Genomic DNA, 14176 nt, shown 5'->3' with positions numbered 1-14176 from the left:
CCACAGAGAAAACAGAAGCAGGCAGTGATTTCTGTGGTGCCTGACAGGACATAACCCAATTAAATCTGTTCCTACAGGTGGAGCATTCAAAACATTGCTCCTATGTGGATTCTATAATGTCTAACAAGGGTGGACCTAATATTGCTGCCTTTCTTTCAACAAAATCTCCAGCTCCAGTCCTGTTTTCCAGCAGCTTACAGGAGCTGCATATCTTGGAATCTCTAGCCCTGCTGTCAAATGTCATTGAATTTGGCTAATGTCTTCCAAAGCTACCAGGCAGACAGACACACAGACATGCACACACATCCCGGCACACAGCATTGTCTAGTGAGCCAAATTTCCATCAGAAAGGAAGCTTATGGAAAGTAACATGACCAACTCCCCCTTGATCACACCCCAGGTGTGAAACACTGGTCTGCACCCACATGGAAGACCAGGCTTTGCCAAGTTCCCAGCGACAGGCAGCCCAACAGCCCTCATTTAGCCGTGCGTCACACTGTGCCAAAAGCACAATGCTTTCCTTTGTCACTGCTTAAGGAACAGTCTAGAGGTGTCATTGACTTTCCCTTTTTGTCCCATCCAACAAAGTCAGCGTGGTAAAACAAAACTGGAAGAGTGCGCTACATGTGTGGCTTTTTGTTGTTCATGTGGCATAGCCTGAATTTCAGAGGCCGTGATTTGGAAGCTTTCTCTACTCTCAGGAGAAATGTAAGCACCACAAAAAGGCAATTTGGATGTTACATGGACTGAACACAGGTTTTTCAGTCAGATGCCAGAAGGAGAGTTGAATCCAGCTCAGAATGTGGTTTTCAGGATTTTTTTTAACCTGAAAAGGGCCCCGAAATCATCAAACCTTACCACCTTCCTCAGTTTGACTGATTCTTTTGATAGCTCCCAGGCTGTGGATGTATGCTTTTATCAGAAACAAAAGATAATCTGAATGTCTGAATGGCAACAAAACTATGCTGGGAATAAAACTGAGGTCTATATGAAAAAAAAAAAAAAAAGAAAGAAAAAGAAAACAGCAATGCACACTAAAATATTCCATATGCTCTCATGGTGGGTTGCCCTCGGCACATAGAGAAAGATTGTAACTAGGCACAATCTGATAAGGCAGAATGCAACTGCGAGCTACTAGGCAACCACCAAAAAAAGAGGAAGAAAAAGGGCAGAATCAGCATACACACAAAAAAGGGTAAGGTAGAAGAGGGAGGTGAAACTGAGTTTCTGTGCATAAAATATCACTGTTCATGGAGGACCAGATGTTAATAAAACTTTGCAAGGGTTTCCAAGTTGAGGCCTTGAATGACGCTGCAGTCTGGAGGCCGCACAGGGATGCCTGTTGTAGTCTAGCTGGTTTTCTTTCCCTTTTTGTTGCATGGTGGAGGAACACACGCCAACCACATAATCACAAGGCACCCTCGGCACCTCCTTCTCCCTCCCTTTGTAGGTCTCGTCCCATTGTCAAGCCTTGTCATTAATAGAAGCCTTGATCCTGCAAACACGAAGGACGCACGGGATGGCCGGTTCTCACGCGGAGAGCTGCTCTTCCCATGGAGAGCAGTTTTTCCCCGGCATGCCGAGGAAGGGTGTTGTATTGCAAAGACTTCAGCCAGGGTCTGCAAGGTTTTGTTTCCCATCTTATGGCTTCCCAATAAAACCCATGAATGCTAGCACATAATTAGAAGTTAAACTCTGATGGATCCAGACCTGAGATGGCGAAGGATAGTTGCTGTTTCCTAGCACGGGAGCTCTGATTGTTGATTAGGAATTTAACGCACTACTGCAATGAATATTAATGATAATAATAATAGCTAAAAGCTTGCAACTCTGGTTCAAGTAGACTTCCTACTGAAATTAAGCAGGCTTCCACACATCCTGAGAAAGCGTGTCTACTTGCAGAATGGAAATGTGATCCTGCAGTCCTACCTCATGGTAGCAGTCAGGCCCAGGAACAGCACCAAAAAGCTCAGCAAGATGAGCCTGTACAAGGACCATTTTACATAAAGCAGGAGTAATCATGGAAACATGGCTCTCTGGATTGGAACCAAACCCCTGAGTCATGGAGTAGGACCCCCCTGTTGTAGTTTCTGTAGAAACAAAAAGCAACGTGGGAACACAGACTCATGTGAAAAGACAAAGGGCAAAATCCCTTATTCTGGGTTTTTAAGGCAAGCTCTTTCACACCAACCTGCTCTTTGGCTTTGAGCAAATCACTTCACTTGCTTAAGTTTGTTGTTTTTTTTAAATTAATACCGAAAATGGGTTTCGACACATTTTTCCTCACGGGGGTGTTGGGAGGCTGAGTTAATAAATGCTTGCCAAGCAGTAGGAGATTCTGAGATGAATCTCACTTCCCCTGGATGTGTACCATGCTCATTGTGGCCGTGTCTGAACGCTTACGCACGTATAATTAAGAAGGACCATGATAACGAAAGTGCAGAGCGCTGCTCCTTTCTCACTGCATAATCATGTCTTGGAGGTGGGTGGCCCAAGAGGGAAGCATTGCATCAGGTGCGACAGAGTTTGCTGCTGAGCTGTGTTCTGAGAACAGTCGGTTTTTTGTCTTTCCCCAAATTGGGGCTAGGTATAACCTTTAGATTTTTCACTATATGCTAATTAAACCTTCCCTGGGCATTCAGCTATTCCCTCCAGCCCCTGCTTGCTTTCTGTGCGCAAACCTTCTGCAAGCCTACACAAGCACCCATCAGCTTTCATTATAATTTACCTGCAAAATCCACACACTCCTGCTTTCATGTAAAAAAAAACACTAAAAAAAAAGAAGCCTAAGATATAAAAACCATCGTGAAAGCCAGTGAAATAATCTGTTGCCTACAAATCAGGTCTGTGATGGTAGGAATTAGACCTCCCACATCACGTTAGCTTGGAGGGCTCTGCCTTCCACTTAGCCTGCAGTGGAATTCCCATTCCTACCACCATGGTGGAAGCCAGCCCTGGCCCGGTGTCTGCATACCACCCTTCCTGTAGCTGCAGCGTGTTTACTTCAGAATTAAAAAATCAGGAGTGGGGGAAATGGTTGTGAACTAACAGCAGCCTCTTTGTTGTGTGTGGTATAGGCAGGGCAGGTGGAAGAATCTTGCCTTGGTTAGAGGCCAAGCTGCATGGCCCTGATCTGTTGTCACCAAGAGCTGGGTGATCTCGGGTGAGGAAACACGTTACAAAGAAGGAAAAGGCAGACTGGATAAAGGAAATCCAGTAAGGTGGGATTGATACTTTCTCAGCCCAAAATACTCTATATGACATAATCCTCACTTTGCCATGATAACTCTTCCAGTGCCAATAAGCTCTCACGGTAAAGAAGGCCCTTTATGATATGTAGGTTCAACCCGAGCTCAACTTTGCCTCATCACTGGTTATTATAATGTGTAGCTGTGACACTGTATCATCTCATTGCTGCTGGTTTCCCATTTTGCATTGCCAAAGATAACCCTGCACACATGTAGGCAACTCTAGATAGTTATCACGACATGCTTGCAAAGTGGAGATAACTCCCAGCCAAGTGGTATAATGCAAGCCCATGACGTCCTCTCAGAGATGACGGCCTCGCACGGCCCAGTGGCCATGCCAGTACTGGGAGCACTGGGTTGTTCTCTCCATCTGGGTGTTGTTTCCTTTTCCTCACTTGTGTCTCGCCCCACCAGCCAAGATGGTCGCCACCACAATGGCTCCTGTCAGCATCCTGTGCCCTTGTGCACCAGCCTCCTTGATGAAGAGGGGAAGGAGGATGAGAAGGACCGTGAGCAGAGCCAATGCTCCAGGTTCTACCATCTGCAAAGCTGAGGGCTTGAAAATACTGACTCAAGTCAGTGGCTGCCAACTCACCAAAGCCTGCACCGCACCCTCTCTTTTTGGCATACCCGAAGCAAACACTGAGGAGCCTTCAAAATAAGGGCTGTGCAGTCATTAGGACCTACAAAATGGCTTGCAGCACTCTGCCAAACTGGGTGCTGCAGCAAGAGTTTGGGGAAGGCTGGAGTCAGCACAACATTTTCAGAGAAGAGATGCAGTAGGATCTCAGATATCTGGGCATTTCACTCACTGAGTCTTCCAAAGGAGTATGTCAAGGACTAGGTGAATAGACAGACAGGCAGCAGACACAGCCATATGCACTCATTTCCTCCTGCACAACTTAGCAACAAAGCCGTGAGATGGGCATTCAATGGTGAAACCAACTAACCCCCCAAAACTCCTACTCCAAATACTCCCCTAAAAATACAGCTATATAGATTACACTGTAAGTTCAGTAATAGTTTGCTTTCTGGAATCTTGCCCTAAGGAAAGGAAGACTGAAGAAAATGGAGCAGTAGCACCCAAAGAATGACAAACAATTCCATTTCAGAGGTGAAATGGGGTATAGAAGAAACCCAGTAAAGGAATAGTCTAATCAAGTTTCAGACTCCCTGAGCTAAGTGGGGACCCCACTCAATGAGGAACAGGCCATGCAGAGACACAGGTTCCCATCCAGACCCATCAAGCATTTTCCAAAGGACTTGAAGGGGATTTTGGATAACATGATACAAAAGTGTTTACAACTCTACTGAACCCTGTTGTGTTCATTAGTGCAGTAGTAGGGAATTGTTTCACAGAATCAGAAAATATATCAAGAATGTAATATTATAATCAGCGTGATACACTAAAATCGATAGATTTCTGTTTTCCTGCTGCACACATCCACATCTTGAGTGGGGACACAACACACCACCACCACATGCAGGAGAAAAATAAAAAAAATGGACAGATGTCCTCTCCTTGGGAATTACTGGGTAGAGAGGGCATACAGAACTTGACCATACAGAACATCACTTATAAAAATGGTAGATAATCATTTCCCTTGGATATGATGGGTCTGCAAGAGCAAAGATACCTGTTGCCTTTTTCTGCATGGCTAAAGACTTTGGTAAATATGATTATGTTTTTAAAAAAGCAGTACTGTGAAAAGCAGCACTCATAGACCTGTCAACAAGGCAAAGTTCTATCATTCTTCCCACTGAAGATTCAAGTCCTCACTCTCACTATGATTTCATTCAGAGTTTATATCTCTTTGGCTTATTGGATTTTCTATAGGGTAGGAGGCCAGAGGGCTGCCAATGCCCAGTGGAAAAGCAGCAACCTCAGCTATGAATCCAGGTTCATGAACCCCTTTCATACCTGCATATTTTTCCCTTGTGGTTTGCTGGCAAAAGAGATATCTTCTCTACCATTCCCAGCTATTAAAGGGTTGCCAGTTCTCTGACAAATTGAGCTCCTTGCTCATGATCCTCCTCTTTTCAGTTATCCAAAAGTCGGATCACTATTTTCCATAATGGGTAACGGCTGCTTGCCCAAGGGGCAACTTGTGATCTCCTGGGCTTGCCATGTAACTAATAAGTAATTGGTGGTTTAGGAATACTATGAAGTCTTGTGTTTTTCCTTGCAGACATCAGACAAGAGAAGAAATTATTTCTAATGATGAGAGTATTAATGGGAGGAAGAGGAGGTTTTAAGAACCGCTGACAAATATCAGCCCATAAGGAAAAGAGATGAACCTGTCTTCAGAAACCTTGAGGTCAGAGGGAAGGATTGACTTCCTTTACCTCTGAAGTTTCTTACTTCATTTATTTACTGCATGTTATTTACTGCATTTTCTACTTTTTCATGAAAACATTATATCTGCTTCCCTTCTGCTCTCTGAACATCCCAGTGCCACCTCCATCTGGAGGTGTTAAAATACCTTTCAGTAACGCTGGGAGGATCACGACCAGTATCTCCCCATTCAGTGGCACCAGGCAGGAGCAAGCTAAAGGTAGGCAGCAAAGGCAACTGCCTTCATAGACACCCAGCTCAGCAACCTGGGGGGTTCCCATAACCTCCAGCTGGAAACACTGCGACGTTTCTGAGCCACCCAGGACCTCGTCTACGGGGACCAGTTTGCTGTGGTCTCTTGCCACCTAGCTGTACATAAATCAAACATAATTAAAGACATAATCAAACGGATTCCTGAAAACAAGCCCTGACTGTAAAGTCTCGTTACAACCCCTAACACACCTGCTAGTGCAGCTATCGCCGGGCTGTGCACTATCAAAGGTGTAATAACACGGCCGTATCCTGCTAAAGCTCCAGGGGAAAGCTGGAACAGAAAAGCCTTCATAGTCTTAAGGCAAGGAAAATATTATTGCACTTCCACAAAGCAGCTTCCCTTCCTCCAGAGCAACCACCTCAGGTCTTTCATCTCAGTGAGCTCTTGGCATTTATTATTTTAGAGCTTTTTCGCATCGAGAAGCGATTATTTTTGTTCTTGCTCCGAGATCACTCTTTATTGTTAGTTAAATAAATCAAACTGGTGGAGAAAATAGAAAATGCTTAGCAAAAGTGTATTTCATCAAACTGTCTGATCCTGGGGATCCCAGGTATTTATTCAACATGGAAAACCTACTCAGCTGGATTTATATATATATATATATATACACACACACATATATCTTATAGGTGTGTGTACATTCATGTGATGGCTAGTATCAAGTCTCTCTCTCTTTGCTGCTGAAGTGATCATGTTTCTTGAGTACAGACCTAAAGTCTGCCTCTTTCATGGGTAACAAAGAGGGAAAGTCCCAGAGACTTCCATTGATTTCATTTCCCTTGAGAAATTTAAGTTTTGTCTGCAAGAGTGGCAAGCACTTCACTGGGAAAGGAAAGGAAATGAGATCATGTTCCCATTTGCCTCACTCTGTGCTTCTCTAGCAAAACTTCTCTGACAAACTCTGGGAAGATTTATATGGGTGGTGAACCCTGAAAAAAAATAATTCTCCTAGGTGTTGCAGGAACCTCAAAAAATCCTGCGTATGTCCCTGGATGCATCATGACTTCTGGAGCATCCTTTCGTGCCAGGTGGCTCCCTGCTCCCTTTCAAACCCAAGGGCTCTGGTTTCATGGAGCAGATGAATATTTGCTTTTTATTCACCCTTTGATCAAGACCAGCTCCAGCAGCAGCCAGTGGGCTCTGACGGCTTCCCTTTAGGATCTGACCCGTTTTGGGTACTGGTTTCTGCAGTAACCATCCGTGCATGCTTTAAGGCATGTTTTTGTTTCTTGTCTATCTATTCACTTAACAAATTAGCACAGTCTAGTCTTATGCAAATCAGAGGTTCGATTTCCTTGTGTACGTTGAAACTCTTCCTCTGCCTTTACCAGCCAATGCACAGCCTCTGCTGTTTCCCTGCTCGGATGGGTTTTCATTGCTCGCTGCAGGCTGTAGGACTTAATACATGGGAATACAATCCAAGTAAGCTAAGCATGTGTTTTACTATACACAGAGAGTAAAACACGGGGACAGCAGAGAGAGAAGGGATGGGGTGGAGAACAGAAAGGGTCACATTCGTTTTCTTTCATATGACAGAAAGCAAAAAACATTTAAAAAATAGAAAATTCGGTAGTTGGAGAGGAGAGAGTACAACCAATTAACTGCACTCAAATGCAAATGCAAAATGGCAACTCTAGGCTCAATGTCTTTAAAGAGAGATGGAGGGTCCCTTTCACGTGTGAGGGCAGAGTATGGGGAAAATAAGACGTCATTCCCTTTCAGTAGCACCTAGAGATCACAGAATCATAGAATCATTTAGGTTGGAAAAGACTTTTAAGATCATCTAGTCCAATCATTAACCTAGAAATGCCAAGTCCCACAAAAACATGTCCCTAAGTGCCACATCTACATGTACCACAAAGTCCATAGGTCTGTTTTCTAGACAAAAAAAAAACAAAACAAAACAAAACAAAACAAAAAAAAAAAAAAGAAATACCTGCTTATAGTGCTCACAGAACACCTGAAGAACATAGAAATGAGAAAAAATGAGGAATTTTTTATCAGTATAGGAGAGACATTGCAAGGAAATGATCCCACAGCAGACCATAGACTAGATCCCACTAGTCCTCAAACTCCAACTTCAAGCTCTGACCACTGACAGTAAAATGTGCCACCCAAATGTTGTTTTCACTTGATTTTAGTCAAGTTAAAAACTAATTTTTTCAGGGAACTGTAATGTGTCCTTTGCCAGCACAGTTAAAGCCCTCTGATAGATGCTATTCTGATGACAGACATCAAAATAAGTAGATAGATTAACTGACAGATAGACAGAAAGAGTTTGAAATAAGGAAGATACATACAGGGAGAGAGTGAGAGAGATGGATAGATAGATGAGCAGGAAGAGCTGGGAATATAAAAGATTATATAGATAGATAGACAGATCTTGGCATAAAGCACTCGCATTAAGGTGCAGTTGGCAGCCCTGATTTAATGCATCATTTGCTCAAAGTGCTCGTCTCCCTCCCTCTGAGTAAAACGAAGTTGTTTGTTATGTGTTACGGAACAAATCTGTGTGTGGGCTCCCTCAGGGTCATAGGATTGCACGAGGTGAAGGACCTCATCCTTCCAAGTTCCCAGCACCCTTTCCTCCCTCTGAAACACAGGGGGAAGGGATGATGCTCAGCACCAGCACCCGAAACACCAAATGCCCTGAGAACCCTGGCCAGTGCTGGAAGGAGTGCCAGGACATAAGGATGAAGGAAGGAGGGTGGGTTATGACTTACCCACATCATCTCATAACCTGCCTCAAGATGTATTCAAATTATAAATAAGTAGTAAGATTCCTTCTGTCAACACGTTTCAATTTAGAACTTCTGGTTTGGCAAACAGTTTCACAAGAAAGCTTCTTACAATACCCAAGACAGTGTGAACACAGAAGACTCATGGCCACTCTTCTGCATCACAGAGTACCCTTTCCAATTTCACCTTAGAAATACTTCTTATAATTTGTTTAAACTTTGGAGCTCTCAGGGGGCTGCCTACTCTTGACTTTCATTTAAAGCGACTATACCTTTTTTCTGTGCTGCATTAAACTCCAGCATAAAGATCTTTTTTTTCAATCCAAAACTGTAGCCCAACACAATGTTATAACAAAGACAGCTTTATGCAAAGCTTGGAGCTGGGGAAAAGAAACAATGCAAATAAAAGACTGTAATTCTCCTATTAAATAATCTTGGTTTATCCTCCCTGACTCCTCTGCTGCTGGTCCCTATCTGCTGGCCCACCTCTGCTCTGTTTTAAGGTAGGGGTAAAATTTACCTTGATTTCATCGAAAACAGAAATTCTCATGGCCTCAGTAAGGACTTGACCAGTGACCAGACTGAACTCTAAAATTAATTCTTCACTCAGAGGGTAGTTGGGCACCAACCCTGCCAGAATTCAAGGAGTATTTGGGCAACAGTCTCAGGCACATGGTGGGATTCTTGAGGTTGTCCTAGGCAAGGCCAGGAGCTGGAGTCAACGATCCTTGTGGATCCCTTCCAACTCAGGATACTCTATGATTTTATGGCTCTAGTTTAGGAGTGAAGATTTTATTTTACCCTCTTTATATCCATAAGCCAGAACCATTCTCAGTCACCCACAACAGAGATTCAATTCTTACACCAAGGATGGCGAGGCTGGGGGAACGTTTCGACTCACGGAAAAGGCCCCACCTCCAAACCCACTCACGAACAAGAGCCATCCCGAGCTCTGCAGAAGTGTGCTGGAAACCTACCCAGACCAGACGGCCCATTGTGGTATTTCAGCACATCCTGCTTCTTGCCCTACCTTGGAGGAGTGAAAATGAAAATATGAATATACTTTCCAAAACCTCAACATAGTTTTGGTGCAAGGGTGGGGAAGGCAAAGCTGTGGTTTTGTTTGCATTGCACGTCCACAGAAAGTTCAGTCTTTTTTTTTCTTTTTTCCTTTATTTTTGCACCGGTGCCTGATCACCCTCTGTGAAGTGTCCCAGACAAGGCAACACTGGGGCTTGGAGTGTGTCATTTATCCATAGAAAAAAAAAACATAATTTCTTAGCCAACATTACTTGTGGCTGCATTCTTGACCACTTTACATGGACAGACAACCTCAATAGTGATGCAGAATCACCTATCGTAGTTTGAGGAGGAAACAAACACTCCAAGAATTTCAGGTTAAGTCTTTGCTGGGAAAAATGATGGTCCTGATATCTCCAACAAGGTCACATAAAATCCTGCATTTATTTAATGGTAATAGCTTTTTCCCTTGGCACTGTGTGGCAACGCTTAATTAATAAATGCTCAGACCTGAGGAAAGACGTGAAAGATTGGAGATGTTTGAGGTGTATCACCAAAATTGTTTTCAAAGAGGTCACCAGTGGTGATTCACTTCAGAGAATTACTGCATTTTCCAGCAGCAGAGCCAAGCATAATAAGTGCAGAGGAAAGAAAATGACAAGAGTCAAAGCAAAGCAAAACGGGAAGTTTGAAGGTTTTCATTTGGTTCTAATGAAACAAACAACAAAAAAGAAAAAATTGTTTGAGTCAGCCCAAAACATTTTCTTAATCTGAAAATGACATGTTGAGTATCATTTGGAAGTAATTTAAAAGTTTTCTTTCTTATCTTTATTTTTCTGAATTAGGTCAATCCTTCAAAGAAAATGCCATTTGGAAACGAAAAGTGGAAAAAGCTTCAGTTTAAAAAAGTCAAATCCAATTGTTATTTTTCGTAAAGGAAGTATTTTACCCCAAAAAATACCCATGTGCCATGATTTTTAAACACTTCCCTTATTTATTTCAGTGACCAATTTCTTCAGCAAATTCAACCAGTGTATAATCCCTGGTAAAAATATACTGTTTATTAAAATGCATATATTGCCCTCCACACCATAGATTACAAAGTGCTAATTGCTTGTCACCAAAAGCTGAATTCAGTAAATAACTATGATATAAGACAGAGTTCCAAATCATCACCAGTGCTCTGGCTAAAATACCCAGCAAGTAACAGGGTTTGTATCAAACCAGACCATAACCAGAGAAGATTTTGTGGCCATTATCCTGGGGAAGGGGCTCACAGACAGTGTGATGCCCGATGGGAGAAATTCAGGATCACCACTGAACTTATACAGGTCTACAATAATATCTGCACTCTGGTCAAATGTCAAAAGAAGGCTACAGCCCACGACCCTCACATTTTCTCTAGTGGTCCTCACAACAGTAAGGGCCACAGGAGGCCATGAGGACGATCAGAGGGATGAAACACCTCTCCTATGATGAAAGATTGAGATAATTGAATTTTTTCAGGTTGGAGAAGAGAAGGCTCAAGGCTGACCTTATTGTGGCGTTTTGGTACCTGAAGGGGCTTACAAGAGAGCTGGAGAGGGACTGTTTACAAGGGTATGGAGTGATAGGACAAGGGGAAATGGCTTTAAAGTGACAGAGGGCAGGGCTTAGACTAGATATTAGGAGGACAGTCTTTACTGTGAGGGTGGTGAGGCCCTGGAACAGGTTTCCCATTGAGATTGTGGCAGCCCCAACCCTGGAAGTGTTCAAGGTCGGGCTGGATGGGGCTTTGAGCAACTTGGTCTAGTGGAAGGTGTCCCTGCCAATGGCAAGGAGACTGCAACTAGATGATTTTTAAAGTCCCTTCCAACCCAAACCCTTCTATGAAAGTTTGGAAATGTAACCAAAAAATCACTCGTCCAGTGGTCAGTTGGACATTTCTCCTAATAGAAGAAGCTCTCAGTTATTATCTGGGTATTTGACTACCTAAAAGAGTGGTGATGGGTAGGGGAAATATCGGAGTGTTGGGGCTTTTTAACTTTCCCTTGAAACCTTGGGGTCAAATCGCGCCTGTCCCACTTAGGAATATATGCCAATAAAAAAAATATTTTTAATAGAAAACGCTGTTACTCTGAAAGTGCTGTGCAAAGTATGATTTATTCTTCCTAAAGGCTTTGGAGTGCTTTTGGCTGAATGTCCACGCGTGTGTTGTCATGCTGGATGCTGGATATTTTGCCCCCAGGGCAAGGGGCACAACCCACGTGTTTACGCGTGTGCTGAAGCGCAGTTACCCTGACCACCCTATCAGCCTATCTCGCTATCAGCACCTCCATCTGCCCGTGTACTTTATCTCATCGTTCTCTATTTATTTATATTGCCATGATATCTGAGATCCTGCCTACACTTCAGCTGCCAACGTCTGGAGCTCGTGTGCTGCATGGGAGGGGAAGGCACGAGGAGCGGGTGCAAGGCTCAGCCTGGCCAGACACAGTTGTATAACAAAGGCAGATTTGCCTCTACAAAGTGCAAAATCTGTGTGGGTTTGCCCTTTTTTTTTTTTTTTCTTGGCTGAGGGGTTGTTTTTCTGCAAGGTGATTGTGTGGGGAGGTGCAAAAAGATATTCAGCTCACTTCCAAACAAACTCAAATTCACCCAAGTAGTGTCAGAGTTGGTTGGGTTGTTGGTTTTTTTTTTTTCTCTCTGATATTTGTTTTTCAAACATTCGCTCCCCAGAAGTATTCTTTGCTCGTCTCTGAGTGTTACATACAGGGAGGCAACATCTAATTGTGGCTTTCCTGAGGGTGCTGAAACATTTAAAATGTGTATGGGCTCGAGGTCAGCGTCCTGGAAGTGTCAGCTTTCTCCCTCAGAGGAAGCCGGGGCGAGTGGTACCTCGTGAATCACTCTTCCCAAGGCTGTATACCTGGGATTCTCGAATTCTGCCTGAAGGAGGAGAGAAACGTGGCTCAAATGCTATTTATCACCCCTGTCTTTCAACAGCACTAGCAGAGTCATCCAACATCTGCAACACTGCTGAGAGACTCCCGTCCAGGTTTGCAGGGAAGGTCATGCAGAGGTAACTGAGTACTGCTGCACTTAACCATTTCTCTTGACCTGATGGGTTGTTCCCTTTTTAAATCAAACTTTAGGCATGGTTTGATTATGTTTCCAAGGGATTTATTCTTTTTTTACTAGTCTTTCTAGAAATGGGAGATAAAAAGTAACATGAAAAAACATATGTGCATTCTCTCCCAGGGCTCTTCTGTCAGGAACTCCAGCTCCAGACCAGCAAGACCCCTAATAGCAAAAATCAGAAATATCAGCGCTGTTTTTATTACAGAATGTTTGATTCATACTGTATCTTACTTGTAAGACCCAGATGACCTCACAAACGTCAGTGAGTTATGCCCCATGTCTAGTAGGTGGAGCTATTATTAGTAGTAGGACAAACATAACCAAGATATTTGATTGGGATTTACACCCCTACAGTCATGGATTATAGGGGAGCAGCTGAAGGACTTGTGAAAATACTGAGCTTTGGCTCATCTGGGCTGACTTCTCTTTCCCTAACAGTACATGATGCCTTGGAAGAATCCATTGCATCAACATATCTTAGCAACCTTCCAAAAGTCTGTCCTAAAAAAGTAAAACAATGCACAACCCATGAACCTGCCAAGACACCTGCCCTTCAGGATGAGCTTTCTGAAACCATTTGAGACTAATTCCCTGCATTGAATAGAACCTACTGCTGTCCCTGGAGTCTCTATTTGAGATATGCAACTTGTCTTGGAAAGACAGTGGTGAAATGTTGCTCCTTTGTTTATTTTGGGAGAAAGCCCACACGGGTCTGTCATACCCCAATGGGGAGGAGAAAGGGAAGAGAAGGCAAGGCAAGGCAAGGGAACAGATGCAAACTCTCATCTCTTCTACATATATTAATGCTCTTTTGGCAAGATGACAGATCTTCCAAAAATCCAGTGGGCAGTGGTATAATTATTTGACAGCTGAATTGATAACTTATGTAGTTCAAAACCTTTAGATTTATATGCTCAGCCAAGAAGTCCAGCCCTTCACTCTGTGTGTGTGTGTGCACATGTTTTTTTTTACATGGTGCCATTACTATTGTTCCTCGTTCTGCCTGGACAGAAATGTGCAATCTCATTCGTGGGTACTGGTCAATATGTCAGTCATAGGTAAAATAAAGCTTTTCTTACACTGGATATCTCTATTAGGTGTCTAAAAAGAGCAGTAAAATGTCACCATCCCTGTTAATGATGGGATTTCTGAAGTCAAGCTGTGTTGTCCTAGCTTGATTATTGATCACAAAGAGAGCAGATTAAATCCCAGAATGACCTGGGGAGAAAAAAAAAATTACCCTTTACTAGAAGGAGAGGACAGGTTCCATTTAAAAACTGAATAAAAGAAATTAAGGAGAGTTAGCATTGATTTTTAATTTTGTGCTGAATTTTTTTTTAATGCATTATAGGTCAAGGGAAAATACTGTGTTCAACTTGACCCTCAAATTTTCACATTAATTTGCCATATTAATATATTTTTCTCTTTTTTTTAGTTTGTT

The sequence above is a fragment of the Manacus vitellinus genome, unplaced genomic scaffold (assembly GCF_001715985.3).
Source record: "Manacus vitellinus isolate BGI_N305 unplaced genomic scaffold, ASM171598v3 scaffold_65_pilon, whole genome shotgun sequence".
NCBI classification, from domain to species: Eukaryota; Metazoa; Chordata; class Aves; order Passeriformes; family Pipridae; genus Manacus; species Manacus vitellinus.
The sequence above is the reverse complement of the archived record's forward strand: the minus strand, read 5'-3'. Positions refer to the sequence as shown.